The sequence below is a fragment of the Manacus vitellinus genome, unplaced genomic scaffold, assembly GCF_001715985.3.
Source record: "Manacus vitellinus isolate BGI_N305 unplaced genomic scaffold, ASM171598v3 scaffold_70_pilon, whole genome shotgun sequence".
NCBI lineage: Eukaryota > Metazoa > Chordata > Aves > Passeriformes > Pipridae > Manacus > Manacus vitellinus.
The window spans coordinates 2,136,766-2,161,710 of NW_021940754.1; the positions used below are offsets into that span (position 1 = coordinate 2,136,766).

General features: G+C 37.4%; 1 protein-coding gene across 2 annotated transcripts in view; it reads left to right on the forward strand.

Annotated features, from left to right (window-relative positions):
- The first annotated feature begins 970 nt into the window (after positions 1-970).
- WDPCP (WD repeat containing planar cell polarity effector) overlaps positions 971-24,945 on the forward strand; it is a 145,018-nt gene continuing 121,043 nt past the window's right edge. For both annotated transcript variants that reach the window (XM_008929042.2, XM_018084452.1), the window contains exon 1: positions 971-1,117. The gene's annotated coding sequence lies outside the window, so the exon portion shown is untranslated. The remainder of the gene's footprint in view (positions 1,118-24,945) is intronic.

Here is a 24,945-nt window from a genome sequence, read left to right on the forward strand (position 1 = left end):
GAGGTGCTTTACCCTGGTGACTGTAAGCTCTTCTGCACCAGGACATTGTATGGACTTAATTAACACTATTTAAGATTTAAATGTACACAAAGCCTGACGTGGGCCCACATAAGGTAATTTCCACCAAACATAATTAGTTCAGTTTGAATTGATTCCTTATCAATTTTCAGGTAAATCACTGTTAGCATGCTGTAAACTGATTTGTCTGTGTCAGCATAGCAGATTGTATTGATTTAGTGGATTTCAGATAAGAGCTTAACTTGAAACTTTCAAACTTTCTGTAGGTAAGACTTCCTTTTCATTCTTGGTCCTTTTTTTGCCTAAGCTTGTGCTCCTGGAACTATTTGCTGCTGGAGATGACAACAAATCTTGTTGTTATGTTTTGTTGAAAGTGATTTGTTATGAATGTGATAGAAAGCCATTTGTAAATGCTTTTGTTTGTCACTTTATTTTCAATCTGTTTCCAGTATAATTAGTCCAAGAGACGCTGAATTGTCATCTATGCTGATTTAACTAAAGATATTGTAAAATTTAGTGTTTTGCGAATGTGGTGTATTTTTTAAACTCAGCAAAACTTAATAATTCTAGCATTTCCTTCTTAAATGGCTTACGTTTTGTTTCTACTTGTTAAACTCTAATGTTTTCCAAGCAAAATTTAAGTGTAATTTTTTAAATATTCTTTAATTCTTCCCCATGTTTTATTAGTATGAGTCTCTTGTGTAGCACTTTAATCCAAAAAAGCTGCATAAATGAAAACATTACGTGCAAGTGAAATAATGGAAATTTAGTATACATGTGAATTGGGCTCTTGGCTGATTCTTCAAATACATTTTAAAATTTTTGCAGTCAAAAGATATTGAAATACGTGGAAATCAGTAATTAATTAACACACTGAAGTATTAAGATGTTTTAATCTCAGTTTTCTGGGGATCTAGTATTATTTTTCAAGGCAACTAGTGGTTTTGAAGGGTAGTTACCAGAATTATCTCTTAATTTTTTTATATATATATTAAAATTAATTATTCTCTGTTAACAGCTGGCTGGGTTCTTTAGCTGTATTTTGGATGGGATTTTCTTTTACTTCACTGCCATCTATAGAAACTGATGAATATTTTAGGTAAGTTTTTATGCTTAATTTTCAGTAATTTTTGAAGTTTTCTTTTTATCCTCTCTATGTATGACACAGTTTTTCTTTTATCTTATGCATTTACTTGCAATTGTTATTACCAAATCATGTCTCCTGTAGCTAAGTCTGTGTGATATGATTAACATTCAGAATGTTTAAGACTCTGTAAGAAAAATTAACTATATAATGGCTGGGTTCAATCCTAGAAATACTAGAATAGAAACAGTTTTGGAAGCCTATTCTGGATTATTGTCCAAGGAAATAATAATAAGAGATTTTTCGGAAATAAAAGCATTGCAAAAAAATACTGAAATAGAATTAAGAGGATCAAAAGCTGTTTTGTAAATCTAGCATGGAGTTTATAAAAGATAAAGATGTAGATATAAGCAAGAAGAATTAAAATTGTAGTTTAGAAAACCATCACAGGATTTATTTTATTTTTTATTCCTGGTGCTAATGTTCAAAATGTTATTTTTCACTGTTTGTTTCTGAACTTCAGTCACATGATACTGCATGGACATTTAATGTTATGAGGAAACTGATGTATCTATAAATTCTGCTTATAATCCTGATTTTATTCTCGCTGTGGTTCAGAAAACTTTCTAAAGGATAAATTTTGCCTTCTATGGATCTGATTTGATTTTATCCTATGGCTTATTTTTTACGTGTTAACAGTTTAATTGGTTTTTTAATCAAAGGTGAGTAATTAATCATTAATTGATTTGTACAACCTTTAGTGTGTTTTTGAGAGGTGGATAGGATGCAATAACACATTCTGTACTCATGTGCCTATAAAGAGACACAAATGATGTATAGCTTGCTTGTAATATGGTCCCTTCCAACTCACATAATCTGCGATTCTGTGAACATGTATTGGTAATCTTTATGAACTATTCATGAGTCAAATCTTAATAAAAATTGTCAACAGAAGGTGCTTTTTTATTTCTTTTTTTTTTTTCTAAGTAGTACAAACAGCCATTTGTAGGTTTGACAGGGCACATTGTAACAATCCAGGCCTCCTTTGCCGTCTGTGCCTCCTCAGATCTGAGGTGGGTGGTCTGTGGTTCCTGGAGTGCAGCTCAGGTGTTCAGGGCTCCATCACTGACCAGAGGTTTGGTAGTGGCACCCCCGTTGTGCACCCCCAAAGCTGAGAGACCCTGGAAGCTCTGTCGTCATCCACCACCTGTGCACCATTTCTGGAAGATTTTCTTCTCTCTCTTTTGGTTGTTACAAGGGCCAGGGTATAGAGAGTCCCTGTTTAAGAAACAAAACCAAACAAAACCAACCCACAAAACAAACAGCCAAAATGCTCACACACACATGGCACAAAGACTTTGGTGTATTGGCTGTAAATTCAGCACAGTTGATCTCTGAATTGTTACAAAGAGAATAGAAGAGTTGTGTTCCTGGTGCCTGAGAAGTAGCCTTACTGGATTCTTTTACCTTAACACAAGTCTGTCTTTATCTTGGTTGAACAGAGACTTTGTGACAGCCATGTGTGGATTTTCTACTCACTAATGTCAATGTGTGGAGGAGAAGAGGCAGGTTGGTTATCTAAACAAGAAATGACCTGTGTAACAGTTCAAGTTCTACCAAATCAAACCTTGTACTCTTAATTAATTGCAACAATTTAGAAAAAAACCCAACAAAACAAACACTACTACCTCTTTCTCCCACTAAATTAAGCTGATGTCCTTCTGAGTTTTTTAAATGAGGTAAGCATTCAGTCAAGTGGAAAAACAGCTTCTGTTAAGAATGTATGTTTGCTTTTTCTTTTATATGATTTCCTCTTACACTTGTTTGTTATAACCTGATAATCAAGTAATAAATTTGATACAAGAGGTTAGCAGCCATCGTGATGACTTTCCATTTTCTAGACTCAGTGCAGGGGGGTGAATCCATCTGCTTCCTTTATCCATCCTTTCCATGTCAGAATGACTGATGAATGTTGTTCCATGCCAAATCTCTTGCATAATGACAAGAGTTTTTCTCATTAGGTTTATTTCTTTGAATTATGGTCACGTAGTTTGATTAAAATATTTCAGGTTGTTTTACAACATCTGTTTGAATTTGTTTCTGCATTTTCACTGAGCTAAGTTGCTGCCATTACATAGACTAAATTTTTTTCCCTTTTTTTTCCCAAGTATTGAGTAGTGTTTCAAAGAAAATATCCCTAGAAATACCTGGTAAGGAGAGTGATGTCTTATTGTGTTGATTTTTTGATGTTAATTGTATAAAACATAATTCTTTGCAGAAGGAAAATACTCATAAATTTTTATCTTAATGACATTGTTCATATTTGAAACATAACTTTTAAAACATGAATTTATCACTAATAAGCAAAAGAGCCAACTAAACGCTTTGTGTCCTGTGTGGAGGTTTTTCTTCTGCTTCACAGATTCATTTTGGTATCTGGCCTGCTTTTGGAAACCTTATCCAAACTGATTTTTATGCAGCAGCAGAGTCTATGGATGGCTTTAGTACCATGTGTGCTTATAGTAGTGACCATACTCAGTGTCTTTACTGATATTTGATTAAAGAAAGAAGGAACTGTATTTATTCATTCTGCTCACATAAACAGAAGTACTCAATTTTTGTACATGCTTGTATTCATTCAGGCTAAACTGTCCCCATCTCTGAAGAAAAGTGTAGGCACATAATTCCAGCTGTGTAGATTCTATTGGCTGTACCAATGCTACGTAACTTGGAGTTTCCTGTAGCTCAAAAACATGCAGACATATATTTTTTGTTGGTTTTTCAGTTCAGAGTGTTGACAAGAGTCGTGCTGGAGCCCATGAGGATGGTTTTCTTAGAACATGAGACTGAGGACCAATGTTTAAAACTTTTGGTCATGTCATGAAGTCATTTAGAGTTGTCTTGTGGGGCTGGGATGGTGTTGAGGAATGACTTCATTTGAACTCATGGTAGTCCTACTGTTTGAAGCAGCATTCCAAGCCTTTCTGAGGGGGGTTGTCAGGCTTCCTGTAGGGGGGAGCTAAGGAATGAGTCTGCATGTGCCCAGTATAAATGATAAGGGAACCACATAGAAGAAAACTGGGAGATTGACCACTTATGTTGTGACACAGATGTTGTAAAAGTAAGCAGCTGCATCTTTGAATGAGGGAGACTTTCCCATGAAGTAATTGAGCAAAGAGAATCGTGATTATAATTTGTCTTTTTCTGATTTTTTTTTTTTTTTAGAATGATATACAACCATGCCTTTTTGTTTCATTTGCCATCTACCCTTACCTGTATGGAGTAACCATGGTAAAGCACTAACACATGCATGGTGCAAAAATTGGATCTTAATTGGATAAAAGCCTTTTGAATATTTTGAGTCTGATTGGAAAGGTCTTACCTTTGACTATATAGTAGAATATATACTTTTAATATGTCATGTGCATTTACTTCGTGACCAGTAATCCCATTTATTGACAATAATGAACCAAATGCAGTTTTTCAAGTTGCTCACTCTCTGACTTAGGAGAATAGAAAGTATTGCTCTGAAATGGCCTTTTATATTTGCCTGACATACAGGGTCTGGCCTCGGTGTGTTAGGCAAGGGAGCTAGAAATACACCACAGTTAAATTATGGGTTTGTATCTCCAGGTGGTGTGTGAATTCGTGGTTGAAGACTGAAGAAATTAATTTTGCTAAAGCAAGAAACAACAGGACATTAAGCTACTATGCCAGCTTTAGATGTACGCTTCAAAAATTTTTTGCTGCTCAGCATTATGCAGTAATCTTTAACTCAAATTGCAGGAAATATTTGAAATTCCATTCTAACAATATCCAACAGAGAATATTAAAGAAGCATTAAATTTCAAATGCCTGAGGGAAAATGTTCTCTTGCAACACCATGGGCATTTGGATCTCACTACTATATGCAGTATTATAGTCTAATATTATGCTTTACTTGGTCTAAAATGAAAGCCCAATTTTAATTCTATCTCCAAAAACTTGGCATACTGCAGTGCAAAATAATTTATTTGAATGTTGTTTTTTAATACATTGCAACTAACTTTAAAGCTTCCTCATATAATACTCCCTCTGTGGCTTTTTGTAATCTGACCCTTTCATTAGGACTTCAAATATATTGCCAAAGACTTATCTCAGTGCTTTCATTGCTAATTTACAAGTTATAAGATCCCAAAGTTACCAAAGAAGTTTTTCTCATTCTGTGGAATTTTTCTCTTAATAAGACAAAACTTTAGGGTATCTTTGTAAGTATATAAAACACCAAAGAGAGGACTAATTCACTCCTAAGATTCAGGTAATATGCAAACTCAAAATGGGGCTTAATAATATATTCACACAGTTCTGGGCTGGTTAATTTGGCAAACCCATTAGTGAATTTAGGTCAAAAAAGTGCTGATTAAAGCTTTGTGTTTTTATAACCTATGTATGCCTTATTTGATAGCAAAGCTATTTTGGAAGTGAATCCCCAGGTTACAAGATTTGGGGGAAAGGTTTAGAAAATTTTTAGCTTGAATATATTTTTCAGTGTCTGATCAAGTATCTTGGTATTTGGCAGAGTAAGGGCAAGTTCTGTGTTTCTGTTGGAAAAATAGTGGTCTTTAGAGAGGAATAGTAGGGTTCTTCTCCACCTGCAGCTGGCTTTTTTCCTGTTTGCACTTTTGACTGTTATAGGCAGAGCAGTGTCCAGGAAAATGTCAATACTGTCTTGTGATATTTCATACCTGCTTAGGGTTTGACAAGAAACAGGTTTTTTAACAGTAGTGGGCCAGTTGCCTGTGAAATTGGACCGTTGTGACTTGCCTGACAAAAAAGACTGGGGAGGAAATGTGATTTAAGGACTTAAAACCTGTAGAGAGGATTCAAAAGAGCAGCATACTCCAGACGGCTACAACGTAGCCAAGTGGGACATAAATTAGTGAAGTTTCATCAACAGTATCATTAGTTTAGCTGCAATGCTAGGCTCTATTCTGGCCAAATTAATGTCACTCATTTCTGTAATGGAAGCTGGTGGAATATAACAGCCCTACCACAAGATCTGCTGTAGTGCTGGTGGACAGCAGCTTGCCTGCTGAGGGCCACTGGTGGGCTCTGAATTGCCACATTCCTTTTAATGGGAGCTGAGGCCTACTGAAAGTTGATAAGGTGACTGTTTTTCCATCTTAGTCGGTCTCAGGCAGTTGTACCCAAACTTCTGAGCAAGTAGAGTGAGGCACTCTCTTGAAGATGCAGTTGTCATTGTATAAAATCTGAGAGATGATCATCTGTTTGAATGTGCCTCTGAGAAGGCAGGAATATCCACCACAGGGTAATAACACCATCTTGTTGCATAATTTTTAGACAGAAATGACTAAACTCTTAAAAAATACACCTTTAAAGAATTGTCTGCATTTTGGATGACACTTAGGTGGTTTTGTAAATGTTGAGCCTGTCTTCCTTGAGAAATGGAAGGCTTATAAAATGCATTAGAAATACATCTTGAAAGAATAGGTCTGTATGGACTTCAAAATCAGTCTTATTACATGGCTTTGTTTCCAATTCTATTGTCATATTTTTTTAAAACTTATATTTCTTTGACAATGGTTATATTAAGAGAGTCTTCTTTAAATAGTAGTATAAAGAAAAGCTGAACCAAATTTAAAGCTTATTGTGATAATGTACAAAGCTATTTTCCACTCTTTCTTATCTGAGTTGTATATTTAGGAAGATGCTTCCCAATCCATTGTTTTGCTAGTTTTTGTTCTGATAACTTGACCAGATGCAGTGAATTGCAATGATTTGCCAAGTGCTTTTATCACAGAATGGTTTGGATTGGAAGGGACCTTTGAAGATCATCTCGTTCAACCCAGTGTGGGTGGGGACATCTTCCACTAGACCTGGTTGCTCAAATCCCCATCCAGCCTGGCGTTGAACACTGCCAGGCTTGGAGCATCCACAACTTCTCTGGGCAACCTCAGAGTAAGCAATTTCTTCTTTATATCTAATCCAAATCTCCCCTGTTTCAGAGAAGAACCATTGCCCTTTGTCTTGTCACTACAGACCCTCATGTAAAAAGTCTCTCTCCCTCTTTCTGATAAGCCACCCTTCAAGTATTGAAAGGCTACAATAAAGTCTCCCCAGAGCCTTCTCTTCTCCAAGCTAAACCCCAGGCCAAATTCACTCATCCTTTTGAAAAAGGGGAGCTGTTCCATCCCTCCAGTCTTTTTTATGGCTCTTCTCTGGACACGTCTCTAACAGGTCCATGTCTTTTGCTGGGGGCGCCAGAGCTGGACACAGCACTCCAGGTGGGATCTCACCAGGGTGGTGTAGAAGAGGAGAATTCCCTCCCTCAACCTGCTGGCCATCTTGCTTTCTATGCAGCCCAGGATGCATAAAAGTTGGCTTTCTGGGCCGTGAACACGCATTTTTGGCTCATATATTATTTTTCACCTGCCGATATCCCCAAGTCCTTCTCTGCAGATCTGCTCTCCATGCATTCATCCTCCAGTTTGTACTGATTGTGCTGACTGCTCTCACCCAGGTGCAGGACTTTGCACTTGGCCTTCTTGACCTTCATGAGGTTTATGTTGCCCTATGTCTCAAGCTTGTCCAGGTCCCTTTTGGTGTTATCTGCAGACATGAGTGCACTCAATCTCACTGTGTCATTAATAAAGATAATGAGCAGTACTGGCTCAGACGGACACAGCACTTGTTACTGATCTCTTTTGGACATGGAGCTGTGGCAGTCTGTATATATCGTTATATGGGAGGAAGCAGACGTGGTTTTTAAAGGTTGGTGTATCTTTTAGGTATTGGAAAAGGTCCTTTGTAAAAGGAATTAATACATTTAAATTGGAACAAAATTCTTAGTGATGTAATGTCAGTGACTGAGGTGCAGCTTAGGACACAATTCATGTGAAAGATCAAGATGGTTCCTGGAACACTGCTGGAAAAGTCCCCTCTCTTTTAGGAGTGCTGTTAACTTTGTTACTGCTTCAGCTGGCTGCAGAGGTCTCTTTGTGTGGAGTTCAGGGTAAGACTGGTGCTAGAAGACTTGTAACACAGTGCCACCCTTGTGTTAAAGTCCAAAATCTTGGCAGCTGTGAAACAGTGGCATTGGTGGTGGTTTCATTTGAACAAATACTTGGGTAGTAAGCAGAGCTTACACCTTGGGACTATTTCAAAATAACTTGATTAATTGACGTTTCATCAAAGGGCAAATTAAATATTGAGATTCCATAAAGACCTAGGTAGACTAGCTTCTTTGGCATCTGTCAGTGATGAAATTTAACTTTATCGACTTTTTCCTCTTGCTAAGAGTGTTTTTGGTTTGTTTTCTGGATAGAATTTTTATATGTGCTATTAGGAAACCCCTTAAGTGGCTTTTTCTGTCTCTCTGCTTTGCGATGTATCAGGTTGCTTCCCTATTCAGTAAATTACTTAATAAATGAATTGCACTGCAGTCATGCTTGTTTTCTGAATCTGATTACCAAAACTGTGCAGCATGTTCAGGTCCAGAGCATGGCTGAACTTCAGTGCAATGATCTTGAAATCACACACAGTGTACAGGTGGGTGAACATTCCTTAAAAAAGCAGCCTGCAAAATATACCACCCGTAATGTCACTGAATAAATGCCAACTTTGGCATGAGTGCTCTTTTAAAATGTGTGCCTTGCTGAGGTTATTAGTCACTATGAATTCAAGGACATGTGAGTGTGGACTTTGCATAAAGCTCCGGGAGTGACATACCTGTGAAGTGCTGCTGCTTGATTTTCAGAAAAATGGCATGCTGTGAATTTTGAAACTCCCTCATTGTGGATGAACTGCAGTAAATGCCATTTTGTAATTGAGGCCATGTAAGTTAGTTATTTTACATGTATTTCTAACAATGAAGTTTCAAAAATCTCTTTGCTGGGATCAAAGAAATGTTATCATCATGAAAGGAAATGCTGCAGTATTTGCTGAATAGGACAAGGAAGGAGAAAAATGAAAATTCTGCATCTTTTCTCACATATATATAATTGTCATCTGTTTCATGGATTAGTGTGAAGATTATGCTGTTGGCTTTCTGTTTAAAAGTAGAGGAATAATGATAATGGTGAAAATATTGCTGCTTCCCTTAGCATGAACGTGGATGAAAAGGAAGCATCACACAGAAATGTAGCAGCAGCTGTGACTTTAATTTGAGCAAACCCAACTCAGACAAAGATTTTGGGGAAAAAAAATCCACAGATCAAAGTGAGAAGGACCCTAATATTGTATCAGTCCTAAAAAGATTTATGTAAAATAAAGGCTGTAAAATAAAATACAGAAATTACTTAACTCTGCTTCCTCCAGCTGAAGCCATTTACTGGCTTTGTTTTGCCCTGCCACTTGTGTGGAGAAGTTAATTTAATCATATCTTTTACATCTGTGAAAATGGTAAGAGCCAACTGTTGCAGCTGACTGGAATGGTTGGTCACAGCTCTCCTTTGAGAGAAGATACTTCCAAATTCCTCAGAATTAATGCATTTTTAAACAATGTCCTTAATAAGTGAGAAATCTTGGATGGAATTGTGGTGGGTTGACCTGGCTGGACACCAGGTGCCCAACCAAAGCTGCTCTCACTCCCCTACTCAGTGGGACAGGGGAGAAATAAAATATAATAAAAGGTTTGTGGGTCAAGATAAAGACAGGGAGAGATCACTGCCCAGCTACTATCATGGGCAAAACAGGCTTGACCTGGTGAAATCAGTTCCATTTGTTACAAAACTATCAGAGTAGGATAATGAGAAAATAAAAAATAAAGCTTAAAAGAGCTTCCCCCACCCCTCCTTTCTCCACAGGCTCAACTTCAGTCCTAATTTCTTTCCCTCCTCCCCTCCAGCAGCACAGGGGATCGGGAATGGGGGCTGATACTCACAACAATAATGATAATGACTAATTGCTATATCTGTTTAAATTCTTTTTTTCTCTTTTTTTCTAATTTTTTCATTTACTTTTTTAAAACCCTGTGAAAGTATATAAAAGAACCAAGTTATTTGCCAGTGATTGACTGATGCTGTCAAAGCATCCTTCCTTGCATGTCCATCTGCAGAATAATTGTCAAGGAATAGGTTGTTTGCTTGGTACTACCCTTTCCATTACGTTGCCATTTACCTTACATGTAAATTGGAGCCACATGACAAATGGGTTGGTAAAAAGAAGGGGTCAAACTGTGAAGTGACTAATAATTAAAAGATATGCACGATGCAAAGAACAAAGTTAAAATATATGACTGTACCACTTGAAATTTTTTAAGTTGTCTGATTCCTTATAATTTCAGTTTTTTAATTTTATGTGGTACCAAGGTAGTCAAGATTCTGTGACAGCTCGGATCATCTTTTTGAGGAAGGGAATAGAGAGAACATGCAGCATTTTAATGGTTGTTGGTAATTTGGGGCTGCCAAACCAATGCTGTTCATGCTGACATCCTGCCTTTTTAGACAATGAAATAATATGTTGGGGTAATTAAAGACAATTGCTTGTAATTGCAGAAAATTATTATAATCGTTTTGTTTTCCAGATAACAATGCAGATTTATAATTTCTGTGACCACATCCAGAGTTTTACTAACAGAATTCGCAGAGAAACCATAAATAGTTGTTATTCCATTAAGCTTCATGTCAGGGGTATGAATTTAACTGTGTTTTATTTAGAAGTCCATCGGGACAGGTTTCATCTTTATTTTAAATGGATCCACAGCAGCTGAACATAAACTGGTTTTGGTTTTCAAAAACTTGTTTGTATTTTCTCACACCCATTGGTCACAAGTCGTATAGACAGCTTGTATGGGAATGAACAGTTTTTGAAGGTTTTATAAGGAGGCTTTGAGTTAATCTTGAGGTGAAAGAAAGGCAAATTTCAAAATGCTTCTGCCTTGCAGTGATGTCATCAGGTAACTCCAAGCCTGTTAGCAAACTTGGTCACTTGTATGCTATTTCCTCGTGTTCTGTGACATTTACAGGATGCCTATAATGACATTTTCCCCTCCAGAACTGGGAAGGCCTGTCAGAAGGACAGAGGGAAAGCTGTCAGAAGCTGTTTTAAAAACTATTTGAAAACCAAACCAAAACAAAACACGTGTTTGTTTCAACGATTTCTTTTAAAACATAGCCTGAGTGTGATGCAGCCAAGAATGTTCAGTAACCTGGAAAGCTGTAACAGAATGTGCAACTTTGCCTATACCATAGAGTTACTATTCGATTAGACTTCCTTTTTCTATGTTAATTATTGTGGCTGAAAAGCTTCATGAGACTGTAAAGAGCAGTCATTCATAGAGAGGACATTCATGTCTTTGTTGATCTTAGGTGATTTTATCAGTTTGGAGGTCGTACATACATAGTGAAGCTGTATATGCTGTGTTGAGAATTAATGCAGATTATTCTGATATTGTTCACACTAATTGTACTGTTGCCAGTTTCTTTATTATGTTATAGTTTGTTATGTTTTTCCCCTGGACTATTGCAAGCTTTGTCAGTGTAAATTTTGGTTATGTACATAATATAGCCTCTTTTAAAAACATTCACTCATTACTTTAAAAACCTAAACTTTTTGAGTGATGTAAAAATACCTATTTAGATATAATTGCAAGGTTTTTTATTTAAAGCATTTTAGTCATCTCCAGTTTTGCCTGTTAGCAAGGTCTTTTTTATCTTAAGAAACTAAAAGTGAAAGACAAGCAAATGGTTTGAGATTATATGAATAATTATGTTAAATGGTTGTGAAACAGAACCTGAGGAATGAAAAAATATGATACGGGAGCATCAGGATGGTTTTCTAAGTGCTGAAGGTTTTGATATGCTTGTATAGGACGTGCAGCGTAGTGACTGAGAGAATCACAGCCTCAGGGGTTTGGTCTCTGGCTTAAGCCAAAACTGAACATTCCACGGGGGCACTTTCCCACCTTGGCCCCATCTGTGTGCAGGTACAGACCATATTCTTCGGATCCCCTTGCAAAAGTCACCTGGACAGAGTAGATGCTCTTGTAAAAGTTGCTTCGTAGAGGAAAACAAAGCCAAAAGGACTGGGAATGTAGTGCATTAACATCACGATGCACTAGAGGGCCCAGGCTGTGTAAAACCATTTCCCAAGAGGAAAAATGGGCAGTAAGGTGAAGGAACTTCTGAGAAATTACAGCAATATTAGGAGGAGAAAGAACTGTCTGAAGCCAACAGGGCTCAAAACAGGACTGAATGTGGAGAAAGGTGATAGAATGACAAATGCATTCAACCTGAAAATGTAATCAGACAAGCATGTTCCCCTGCTGGAGAAGGGATTTAGCAACTTTGAACTCAAAATCATGTGATTTTTCTTCCTCCTCCTGGCTAGATTAAAAAGGGGAGTGATGTTTTTAATATTATATCATGCTTAACAAACCACTGCGTGCTGTGTCAAGTTCATTTTCCCTATCAGCCCTGGCTAAAACCCATTGCTATCTGTAGTCTAGCCTGAAGGTGACAAGAGATTTGAATCATTGTAATTAGGCAGTCATCATACTGCAAAAAGATACAACTATCTTGATGAATCAGTATGAAAAAAAAAAAGCTGTGGGGGGTTTTTTATTTTTCTTTAACTGCAGTTGGTGTCTTGGGAATGTAAGAGAAGAAATGAGTTTGGCAAGAATTGAGGCAGTTTCCTCAGCATGACAACAATTGTCCTGTTCTCTGTGCAGAAAAAGTTAAGTGTTTCTTGCCCCTCCAAGTCCTGTTGACACCTTCAAGTGTTCTTGGACCTGTCCCAGATTTTACTTGACAAACATTTTCATATGTCTCACTTCTTTCTGATTCTGAGAAATAATGAGAATTCACTTTCTGCACTTAAGCAAGAGGTATGAAGTGAGTTATTGTTTGCCTTTTAGAGTTGTAGCTCCAGGGCACACTTTTGCTATGAAGTACAAGTGATGAAAAAGTGGATCTGCCCAGCAAAGTCAAGTTTGTGGTTGGATATGGCAGGAATGGGGTATAAGGAACTTTATCCCTCTAGGGAAAGGTATTTTCCCTGCATACCAAAATGTAGGTTTTGTGACCCCTATTACAACTGCTTTGTATTAATAATCACATTTTGTTCTCATTTTTTGCCTGTGTCTTAGAAAAAGTGTAGAAAGAAATCCTGAAATACTTATGGCTTTCACCAGGTAGGGGTGCATTGCTATTTTTACCTTTTCTTTCTGGGAATAATGAGTTACCCTTCATTCTTTTTCTCTGAAGATACTTTATCTTATCACTCATCCGTGCATCTTTCCTCAAAGCTTGGATAACATTCCTTTTGATTATTAAGATGTTACATTGTTTGAAAATGAATCAGGGAATGGCATTTATTGCCCAGTAACATGCTTAATGTGCAGTGGAGTCTTGTCATAACCACAAAGTGTCTAAATTCAGTGTTCTAATGCCAATTTCTAAGTGCCCTAGTTTTCAAAAGTGAAATGTGAATATGAATTTTCATACTTATTTTAGGTAGTGGCAGTTGAAATGGAATAATGTACTTTGGGAGATGCAGGGAACAAGCAGTATGTTGCTAACCCTACGTGACTACCCTGTGAACTATGGATGTTTCTTGGGTGTTTTAATGAATATGTGGTATAGTTTTATGGATAATTTTTAAAAGTTACACAGTTTTGCTAAGTAATGTCAAAGCTAAACAGCTTTGGAATGTATTGAAAGTAGATTTCAAACTGGGGTTTGTAAAAATTTACTCTTCTGGAGTGAGCAAACACTAATTTTGTTGGTCATGGAAACTGTGGTTTTGTCTCTTATGAGATTATGTTTTAAATCAGTTAATCTGCAGAACTAAAATATTAGAATCAATTTCGGTTTGCAACCTTAGATATTTAACAAGAAAGGTACCTGAGAGTTTTCCTGTCTTCAAATTATGAACTAAACACAGCCCAACACAGCAGCCGTAATTTCCAGATGGACAACAGATGCATTTATATTCAGAACACTGTTATTTCCTTTTTTTTTTTTTTTAAATCACCTGACTTACGTAAGTAAAATCTGCTGAGTAAGGAAAGGGCATTTTTCTTTGCTTACCTAAAGGGGCAAGCTCACAGTCTATCTTTCAGTTCCCGCATTCATTTTTGGAGCTTGCTGACTAATTTGATGGGTTTGGTGGATAAGGTAGGGATCTCAAAAGCTCCAAATATGAACGTGTTTCTTGAGAATTTAAGGAATGCAAATTGGTGTCCCCTTCCCCAGACTCCTCAAGAAAAGACTGTGACCTGAGCTCAAGGATTTTTTTTCAATTTGGCCTTTGGTATCAGTCATTGAATGCGTATGTACCGATGGCTGAGAAAGCTTATCGCTCTGGAGCACCCACAGCGTGCTGCTTGTGCTTGGCTGGCATCAGAGGGGCGTGCAGTGGCAGAGGAGAGGGAAGAAAAGGGAGTTGAAGGGCATGGCTACAAAGAAGTGAATGAGCTGAGTGTAACGTAGAAGGAATTTGGGAAACTTGAGAGAAAAGCAGGGAACCTAAACGTGGAGGTTTGGGATTATGGGGTTGGGCTTGTAGATAACCAATGCATAGAAAATCAGACAAGTTACAGTGCCCTTCACTATTTTGTCTGTGCTTTGGATTACAACCTGAGTGTGTTGTGAGCATACAAGAACACTGAAAGTAAATTTTTAACTAATGTGTAATTCTTGTTGCCATTTCTTTTTTAGTTTGATAACTTATTCATCATGGGCAATGTTTTCTTTGTTTTCTGCTGACAGAAGAATGCTTCCCTGTTCTTACATGTTGATATATTGCTTCGTTTGAGGGAGAATGTTGGTGTTGCCTGTAGCACAAATGATGTATGCATTTGCATTTCTGGAACACTTTCAGAGTTTCCCATTTGCTTTTATCTCCTTTACAGAATGAGCAACTGTTTTCTAGTTTATCTTTTCTGAAGATCAGCACAGATTGTTGATTACAGAGTGCAATAAATTAACTTGTCGACTTTTGCCACATTTCACATTTATGTTATATATCTGAGCAATGTTGAAGATTTATAGAAAACTTTAAAAATTAATCCGAGATGTAAACACTTGAGAACAAAAGAGGTTTCTTTTAAGCCGGATTTTATTCTTAAAAACCTGCTACATAAAATTGCTTGTCACTTTCTAGAACAAGCCTTCTAATTTTAGTTGCTAAAGGGGTTTTCTAGTGATTTATGAGACACCTGACTTTGTGCAAAACTGAAGGTATATCATCATAATACCAAACCCTATTGTCGTCTTTATTTGCCTAAACCAGAAAACCAGAGAATTTGAAAACACAGTGTTTAATAAGGTATAAAAATTACACTTTTTGTCATGTTGAGTTCTTCAGTTTGCCTTTAAAGGAATTTGTTTTTCTACTGTATTGCAAAATAGACCTTGAAAACTTCTCTAGAAGATTTGTGTAGTCACAATCTAATTATTCATTAATTTGTTACCTGCAGTTACTGACTAGGTGAGAGAAATTTGTCAGTTTTACTTTTTCGGTAGAATCAGATGAATTACTCTCTTCTCTACTTGTGGGCAGCATGCTGTTTTGTTTTCCAGTTCCAATATATAGAAACAGTTAGTTCTTGCCTCTCTGTTCCATTTTGGTATTCTAACCAGAACTGTTAAACAGTAAAAGAGTCTGAATTCTACCAAAAATCAGACAAGGCCTTTTAACAATTTTCTGAGAGGAAAGTTAATGATTCCTTCACCTATTCTCCTCCTGCCCCACTGCCTTTCCCCAAACAGGACCTTCCTTTTGCCCTTGGGCAGCTTTTTTCCCATTCCTTTACCATATAAACTCGATTACATGTCTCTGAATGCAGTTTAGGGGATCCCTAGACAAGGGGTAAGTCAGACCTGAAAAAGGAAAAGGATTCTTGCTCCCTAGAAATGAATTTGGAAGTTTACCTATTTTCTCCAGGTAATTTTTGTCTTTTAAAAGCAGCATATAATTTTTTCTTTTTGTGGTCTTTTCCAGTTCTTCTGGAATGTTCACCCCTAAGTATCTCATAAGTTTCCTTGCCTGTTGAAATTTAAGGACCTCTGGTAACTGTGTTTTCTTTGTCAGTGGTGTTTCTTGCCCCATGGATGTTTGTGTCTTAGAATTTGTCTTGAATTCAGACACTTTTTTGGAGAGCTCAATTATTTTTTTTTTCTACTATGGGTAGGATTGACGGCCTGAGGTTCTTTACCATAATTGTTTCTTAAATTATCCTACAAGCTGGAGTTTTCTGTGTTTTGGCAGGTCAGATGTGTATGTTAGTACCTCTTTTACATGTTCTTTGGGTTTGATATATTATAGACTATTGAAGACCTGAGTTTAATTTGGTGGTGATGGTGTTAATGATGCGAGCTGAGAATTCAGCTTGTCTGGTTTTGGAGCTGTGGCTTTCATGATTTTTTAAGTGGTTTTTAAAGTGTTGCAAAGTAGAAAAAATAGCAATTACCTCATAATGGACATTGTGGCCTTCTCCTCCAGATCCCTGTTTGCACTCAACCTGAGTTACCACATGCATTACTCTGAGAGATTGGGAATAACCAGCAAAATCCCAACAGTGGGTGCTATGGAAGCACACAACTACATGGGAACATTGCAATGCGTTTTAGAATTATTTCTTTTCAATTCGTAGCAAGTGTCACAAGTTTCATAAGTAGAATGGTAAGAAGTTCCCTGAAGTGATGGTGGATTTTTTTCTTTTTTAAATGGCATGTGGTAACTCGGGTTGTGCAAAAACACAGGCCTGGAGGATGAAATTGAAAAATCCTTTACAATGTGATAAATATTTTCTTATATTTTCCAACAAATAAATTCTAAATATTCTTGTCTTGTTAGGATTATCCTGACAACAAATAAGCTGTACAGTTCCTGGTCATCTTTTTTTTCAATGCTATTTTCTTGCACCTGTATTGCTTCATGCAGCCCCTCTGTCACTCTTGTGAGAGAATGATCATGATGGGTTTTAGCGAATCTGCTGAAGTTGGTAGGGCTAGACTCCACTATTATCAAGGTAAGAGCCACCATTTATTGTGAGTCACTCATTTGGAACATTCTCTTCAGGACGTGTCTGATGAAGTACAATCCTAATTCTTTGTCTTCGAAATCACAAGCCACTGGTGGCAGTCTTTGTTCTCTTAATGTTGCCACACGAGAAGCCTTCCCAAACACAACTCTATGCCTTTTCCAACAAAATGGATTTTTGGTGGGCTTTCCCCCTTTCTATCTGCCTTCACAATATTTTCTCCCCGTTCTACATGTGATTAGTAAGACAAATGAAGATTTGAGCCTTATGGAGAGGGAGTCAGGTTGAACTGACTGGAAGTAAGAAGTGGCATTTGAATTTACAGTTTGTGTTTACTGGCTTGGGACAACATCCTGGAAGTTTCCCACCTCTGCATGTTTGCTGGCACATGTACCAAATTTGCTTAAAAAAATAGTAATAAAATAAAACTTCCTTATGCAGATCTTTTCACTTAAGGTAACTTTTAGTGACATCTGTATTTTTACTCTTGTTTTGACAACAACAATGTTAACATCTGCGTCATTAATATCAAGGGCTACTGAATAGTGATTGTAATGGAATAAATTTTAAAGTTATCTTTGTGTTGGGAATAATTTCTGTTTAATTGCATTGAAGTCAATTATTATTATAACTTGAAGACAGGAAAAATATATTGAGAAAGGTTTGAACAAACTTTCATGTAGTGGCCAGCTACATCAGTTTGTGATTAGATGAAGTGCCATACATTTATTAATGGGACCATTAAGAAGAGTATTGTTACATCAATATTGAATTTAATTTTTTCTCTCTTTGTTCTCATTGGGCAAATAATTACTGTAGCAGATTTGAGAATGGGGAATTTCACTCCACAGTTTTGTTTTATGTGTATATAAAAGCATGCATGTGTTTACAGGCAAGCAAATAGGTGTGACTTGGTCTCCATCTAAAATGCTGGTTTATGAGAGAGATATCAAGAACTGCGTGGTATGAACGGGTGCTTTGAGGCTTAAACAGCAACCAAGCAAAAATGTGCAGCCTGCCCCTTTTGTCTATAATAGGGTCGACATTGGGAACCATGATCCCTTTGATCTTTACATAAAACAGATGAAAATGCATAAATTGCTTCTAATCAGAGATGAATTAAAGGAAAATAGCCTCCCGGAGGACAAAGCACCCCAGGCACCCATCAACAGCCTTACCAAATGACAGACCTGGAGGAGACTTCAAAGCTGCAAACACAACTGCCAGTGAAATCCACCAAGAATCAAGATGCCATTTAAAAAAAATAATAATTTTCACAGTTTACAAGTGCCTAGAACTCTCTCTTTAAGAAAAAGTGACAGAAACACACTACGTGGCCTTGCTTTTTAAGGCACTAAATGTTCTTTTTCTTTTAGGAGAGTTGATAAAGGCAAGACTTGCTTGTTTAGTTTAGTAAAAAAAATGTGTTCAGACATGACAAACATTGATAATTTTAGTGTCAGGTAGGGTTTACTCCATTTGAGTGGCATATTGTTTTGAAGCTGAAGTATATGTTTTTAGTGGAGGGAGATCAGACATTTATTGTAATTGCTTCCTTGATTGTCATTCTTATTTGTCCCTGTGAACACAAGCACAGTTAACATTCCTCAAACTGCAGAAGGAGGAGGAAGTGTAATGAAATATCAGGCTTGATTTTGGAGGTAAGGGAAGGAAGATTTGAGGCAATAATTTTATTATGAACATTTTCTCTTTGTGGAACAAAGAATAATTTATCCTGAGTTAAATCAGAATTGAGATCCTCTTTTAGCTCAGGTAACTCATTTAAATATTATTTAGATATTAATATCAGTAATGTGAAATATAAGAAATAGACTTGAATAAAAAATATTAATTGCAGGGTCGTTTCAAGGAAGAGGTAACCTGAACATAAATTTTTAACTTTTTCTTGGCATTCTGTTTATGAGAGGATATCAATCGTGCATTTAGCATTTTTAAGAATATAGGATAAACACAATTTTATGGAGTACTAAAATACCACTTTTAATAGACTGATGAAGTCTTCAATATAAATACTGTATTTGGAAGGATTTTTACCTGCTGCCAATTGTACACTTTGCTTATTTGTTGTGTACAGCATAACATCAATATCAAAGCCCACACAAATCTGAGAAACTCTTGGTCACATAAAAAGAACAAATGACATTTCCAAATATGTAACTGCATATGAAATTGTTCAGTGGACTGAATGATTTGCTGTAGGTGAGGTCAGAAAGGTCACCTAATTCACGTTGTAAGAACTTTCTTTCAGTTGCTTATGACCTTAATTGCTGTAACTGAAGTATTTTATGTCTACAGCTATTGGTTTTTGTAAGAAGTAAAAAGATTTTACCAGCCTGTCTAAGGATGAAATTAGGAAAAATTGCTGAGGATTTTCATTCTCTTAAATTTTTTTAAGGTTTTTTTCCCCCCTTCCTGAAGACACTGATATCTCTGTTCTTTGGAGCAAACATTTTAAATGGGTATTGAAAAATTGAAGTTTGCCTGTGGCTTGTGAGACCTCCAAGAGCTACTGTTCCAAAGCTTGCATCTTCACTGAATGCACTTGTCTCACTTTTGGGCCACTGACCAAACTACACTTGAATGAGTGGAGATCAACTCCTGGCACAGCAGACATAGCTGGACTTCCTTCATAAGGACTGATCCTGACTGATCCTGTCAGTCGCCGGACTGGAATGGCAGAAGGCTGTAAGGCAGAGCAGGAAGTCTGTCTTGTTCTGTCAGGTGGGATGAGAGCTACAAAGAGAGGGAAGTGAAGTCTGAAACTCAAAAAAAGGAAAATCAGACGTCTTGGATAGAACTTGATGACCTGTAACAGTGCAGAGCAACAGCCTATCCGATTATGGACTTTTTCCCGGCATGAAGAAAGGTCTTTGCCACAGCTTACACAGGGAATCTTCCCCATTCCTTTAGCTTTTGCTCTGACACTACTTTTCTGCCTAACAGCCAAACCTCCTCTAATAATGAGTCATATTTCATTGGCTGATCAGCATACAAAGCCTGAAAACAAAGTCAATCATCCTTTCCTTTCGTGAGTACCTTGAGATTATTGCAGATAACATGCTTCAGCACTGCTGTTTGTTTCTCCTATCTTAAACTTTTTATCACTGTGAATCCCTTGGATTAGACTGGGCCTCATGTTGTTGGGGCTTCTATCTCTGTCATAACTTGGCAAAGAGAAATCTCAGTTCACCATGAGTGAAAGTGAGTGGTGGAACACAGCATTAATGTCTTCCTTCTCTAGCACAGGTACAAGTTGCTACTGCAAGGCATCACATCTTACTATGCTTTTTTTGTTTTTAAAGAGGGAACTCATTTTCTCAAATCCCCTTTCTAGGTGCAAGGGACTTTTTACTGTTAATTTCATATTTGCTATGTCAATCTACTTGGAAAGGAAAGACCTTGTGTGACCATCTGCGTTAAGCAATCAGCATGATGGACTCATCAAACTCTTTGCAATATCTTCAGGCTCCCCCTAAGGTCGGTGTATGTGTTCATCAACCAGTTAAGAGTGCCAAAGTGCTGCTGCTTCCAAACTGGGGCTCACAGGGGCATGAGTTGCTCAGTCTGTGACTTTATTTATCTTGGGATGGTTACTGTGGTTATTGCACAGCCTCTGCTTTGGGAACAATTCAGTTGCTTATGTTGCAGGTCTGCAAAGTACAGGTTGGCAAATTAAGGCAAGCTGAAAGTGGTGCTAGTGCACCACTGGCACTGAGCTGTACCTTGCATCAGTGCAGGACTGTGAAATCCCTATTTCACAAGTAGCTTAGCCACCCTGCAACAGGGTAAAAACCCCTTCATCCCCAAGGAAAAGAGAATTAGGGGTACAACTGGTATGAGCTATTGCATTTGTCCTCTAATAATCTGCCCTGCTCAAGAACTGGCACACTGAACTAGAGCAATTGTATCCTTTGGCTTTTCCCTCAATCTTTCAGTATCCGCATTCAAAGCAAGGTAGATAAAGAATAAACGATTTAATGCCTTGAGTACTGCAATGCTCTCCTGCACAGAGATGTCCAGTTCACCTTCTAGATGCACTCTCCAGCAACAAAGATATTTTTGAAAGAATTTATTTACAGGATTTCTCTACCTGCACAGAAATCAATTTTTTTGCGATCAGGATTTTTCTGCTTATAAAGGACCCAAACAGAGACTTAGAGCTCTCAAAAACTTTTAAACTTCTTCAGATCTAATAAGTTTGTTTGTGTTGAACAGGAGTCATGACTCTGACATGTGCATGCAATCAGTTCTCTCTGGTTATGATAATTTGATCAAGAATATGTATCCAGTTTTTCTGTTCTTTTAATATTTACTTTAGGAATTGGGTAGTGGTAGCCTAATGTGAGAGGCCTTCATCCTGGCAGGAATGTGTAGGCACTGCCATGCTTACAGGTTTCCTTGCAGAACCCCAGTGTTGACCAGCTTTTAGTATATCTGCTTGTCAAAATACCATTCTTCTTCTTTTTCTTCATCATCATCAACTTTGTTAGGAATTTGTGACTTTTATGGCTTTTCAGTCCACAGAGATGGAGCTATCGTGCGGTCTTGAGTTCATTTGTGCCTCCATTTGCCTTTTGATTTTCGTCTGACACAGTATGCCTCATTTTTCTGGGCTGTGACTAAGCAGTGCAGTGAATTTGAATTTTCAAATTACCTGTGATCCCATTTTATTCAGGAAGGACAAAAATGTTTGTCACAGTCTTCAGTTTGTTCACTCCCTTGCCTTCAGCAGCTGAACTGACAACCATTGCTCTGTCTTCAGCCTCCTTTTCTTCAGAGAGAAAAAAAGACTAGAAAAAGCTGCTGTTTACCTGCCTGTAACTCAGTACAAGATATTTGGGGCTTGCTGATGTGCTGCTGCTGTCTTGATCTCCCAGAGGAGCTGGCATGCAGAAGGCTGTGTCCCCTTCCAATCATATGGAGTACAGAGAACAAAGCATGCAAGCACAGCTCAGTCTGTGAGGAACATGTCACTGTGAGATGCCTCTAGTTGTTCCAGCCTCTGCTGCTTATAAAAACAAGTTGAATCATCCCAGGTTATAGTCTGGCAGATTAATATAAACTGTGACTGGTTTTGGTTAGTTTTAATACGCCAGTCTTGTGTTTGTTCAGCAACTCTGATGCAACGTCTGTGGTACTGGAGTGCAGGGGGTTGAACCGTGGGAGAAGAGAATGAGTAGAGATGTCCTGGGGTAAATAACTGATAGAATATAGACTTGCTTGGTCACACTGTCCACTCAACTTCTACTGCTATGCCGGGGAGCAACAGGACCGTTCCAGGCATCTTCTGAGGTATTCTCTCCTTGTGGAACTGTTGTGTCCAGCTGACTCCAGCTGAAAACCCCTTGCAGATATCAGTGGTTCACATAATATCTCTCCTGAGAGTTCAGTTTTAAGAAGCATGTTTTTGGCAGCCCTGCCAGCTGACACAGCTCTTGTTTTGTCCTTGCATCACTGGCATAATTGCACTGGCAAACTCTTTGTAGAGTTACATGATGAGCTGGTTCACAGAATTGGACTGGCTTTAAATTGAACATTTTAATTTGTATGGCCTTATAAGCGGCTGTACCAGCACACCTGAAGGGAGATCAACAGCTTTGGCTTTTCTTAAAGAGGTCCATTATCAGGATGCTCAAACTCCTGGAGCTCCTTTGAAGGTATAACGCTAAAAAATTTTGGCAATAGATTTATAAAGAAGGTGTGCAAAAGTCTGCACAAGAATATTCTAGAAAAGTAGTGTTTTTATGACATTGGTGACTCAAGGGGATGTGTGACCATTATATCAGGGGCCTCAAATACTGTGCAGTGGAATCCTTTGTAAACATCTGAGGAAATATGTAGGTATTTTTTGACAAAACTTGCCTTTATAGATTTTGCCTTTATTTATATTGAGCAAATGTGACTTGAATATAGCCAATAATTTAAAAGATCTGGCCATTTTTTAAAAATAAATTATGTGAAGATAAAGGAGAAAATAACAGGTGGAAGAGTAGAATAGAGAGAAGGATTGCACCTGAAGTAAGGGTTAGGTTTGTGAGGAGGAGCGTATGAGATGGAGAAGTATTAACTGCAGCTGGGATCAGCATCTGGGTGCCTGCAGTGGAGGGACAGTGGAAATAATAGGATGCTTTTATTTGAGATGCAAGGAGGGGACTCAGAGGATCCGGTACTGCCTAATCAGCGTAGAGAACAGGGAGACTGGAGCATCCTAAATAGGAATGGAATTTTGTGGCCCTTATTTTCTAAAACTGTTTTTTTTTACTGAGTAGTTGTGAACAACATGGTTACTTTTCCTGCCAAAGGCCAGAGATTTTTTTCCAAGGTCCATCTTAGGTATAGTAGGGCATGTGTTTCAAAGATAACGATTCACCCTGTAAAATAGAAGCAAATGAACCATTTTTGCTGGAAAATTACTTCACTTTCCACTTCCAGAACAGTCAACCTGGTGAAGACTTATTTGGTTTTCAGCTCACGCAGTTCAAGTTTTGCAAAGTTATTCACAACTTTTAAGTACAGTTGTAAAATTAGTAAAGTGGTTTGACACTTCTAAATGGCAAGGCTGCCACTCTGCCCATAACAATAAAAGCTTGGGCACTGGATGATGCTTTTTTCTAATGTTGTAATGTCTGCCTTTAATCTTTTAAGTAAACATTTTTACAATACTTATATTTTTGAATTATCCATTTAGTAGATAATGGTTTAAATTACATATATATGTAGCTTGATTTCCACTTAACCAAGCACTTACACCCCGCTTTAGAGACGATTTTATTGACTTTTGACCCCAAAATAGGTCATCCATCAGGACCTGTGCATTTCTTTTAAATTAAAAACAACCCGGGACTAAATTAAGAATAAGCTCACAGAGGTTGTGTTGTAGGTTATTTTGGACATGGAAGACACAAATGCAAACTGGCAGAAAGTGGGATGAGTCTCATTTGAAAGAAATAGTAATATTTTTATTATATATTTATATATTATGAAACGACATCAAAATTTTAATTAATAAATCTATATTTAAATATCTGATACGTTTATATTTAAATAGCTATGGTTTTCATCAACTGTGAGTGAAAGGCAAGGAGTTGAGGTCAGCGTAAGGATTGAAAATTGGTATTTGAAACACAAGGTGGTGCCATTGTGTAAAGTTGTGTTTCTGTGGAGTTTCTGAAGGCAGTGGAGGTGAAAACGGTGTTTAAAAACTTGTGAGAAATGTGTACAGAGAAGTTAGCAGTTGCAAATGAAGGATTTTTAGCACAGGATGAAGGAGAGTGTGCCTGGAGTTCTGGTTTTGTGATATGCAGAAGGAAAAGGGATCTCTCAGCAAAGAGCTGTGCGACAAATTGATGTTTTATTTTGACTTTAAGTCCTCTTGCAAGTATTTTCTTTTTTGGTTTCAAAGGGAGAGAGAACTTAACTCACAGTGTGAATCTAGGAGCCATCTCCTAGCAGCTTTATATTGTGAATATATCAAAACAAGCTTCCCTTGTGTTACTTCAAATACACCCTAAAATGCCTTAGGATTAAAGCAATCATCTGTAATACAATATCTGTGGCTCATTGTTGATTGGCTGAAAACATGAAATACAGCTTTTTTTTCTTGGAACAGTCAGTATGTTTCCTTCATTGTCTGCTTTACCAAAATTCTGCATTCCTTGTCTAATCCTGAGATATTAAAATAATTAAGTGGGATAGTCACAGTTTCACTAATGAAGCATAATTGAGCTTTGGAATACTTTGATATTAAAATAAAAAGAAAAACATAAAAATGGATTTGCTGAGCATATACACATTATTTCTATATATTGCTCCCTGGTTTAGGCAGTAACTGGGG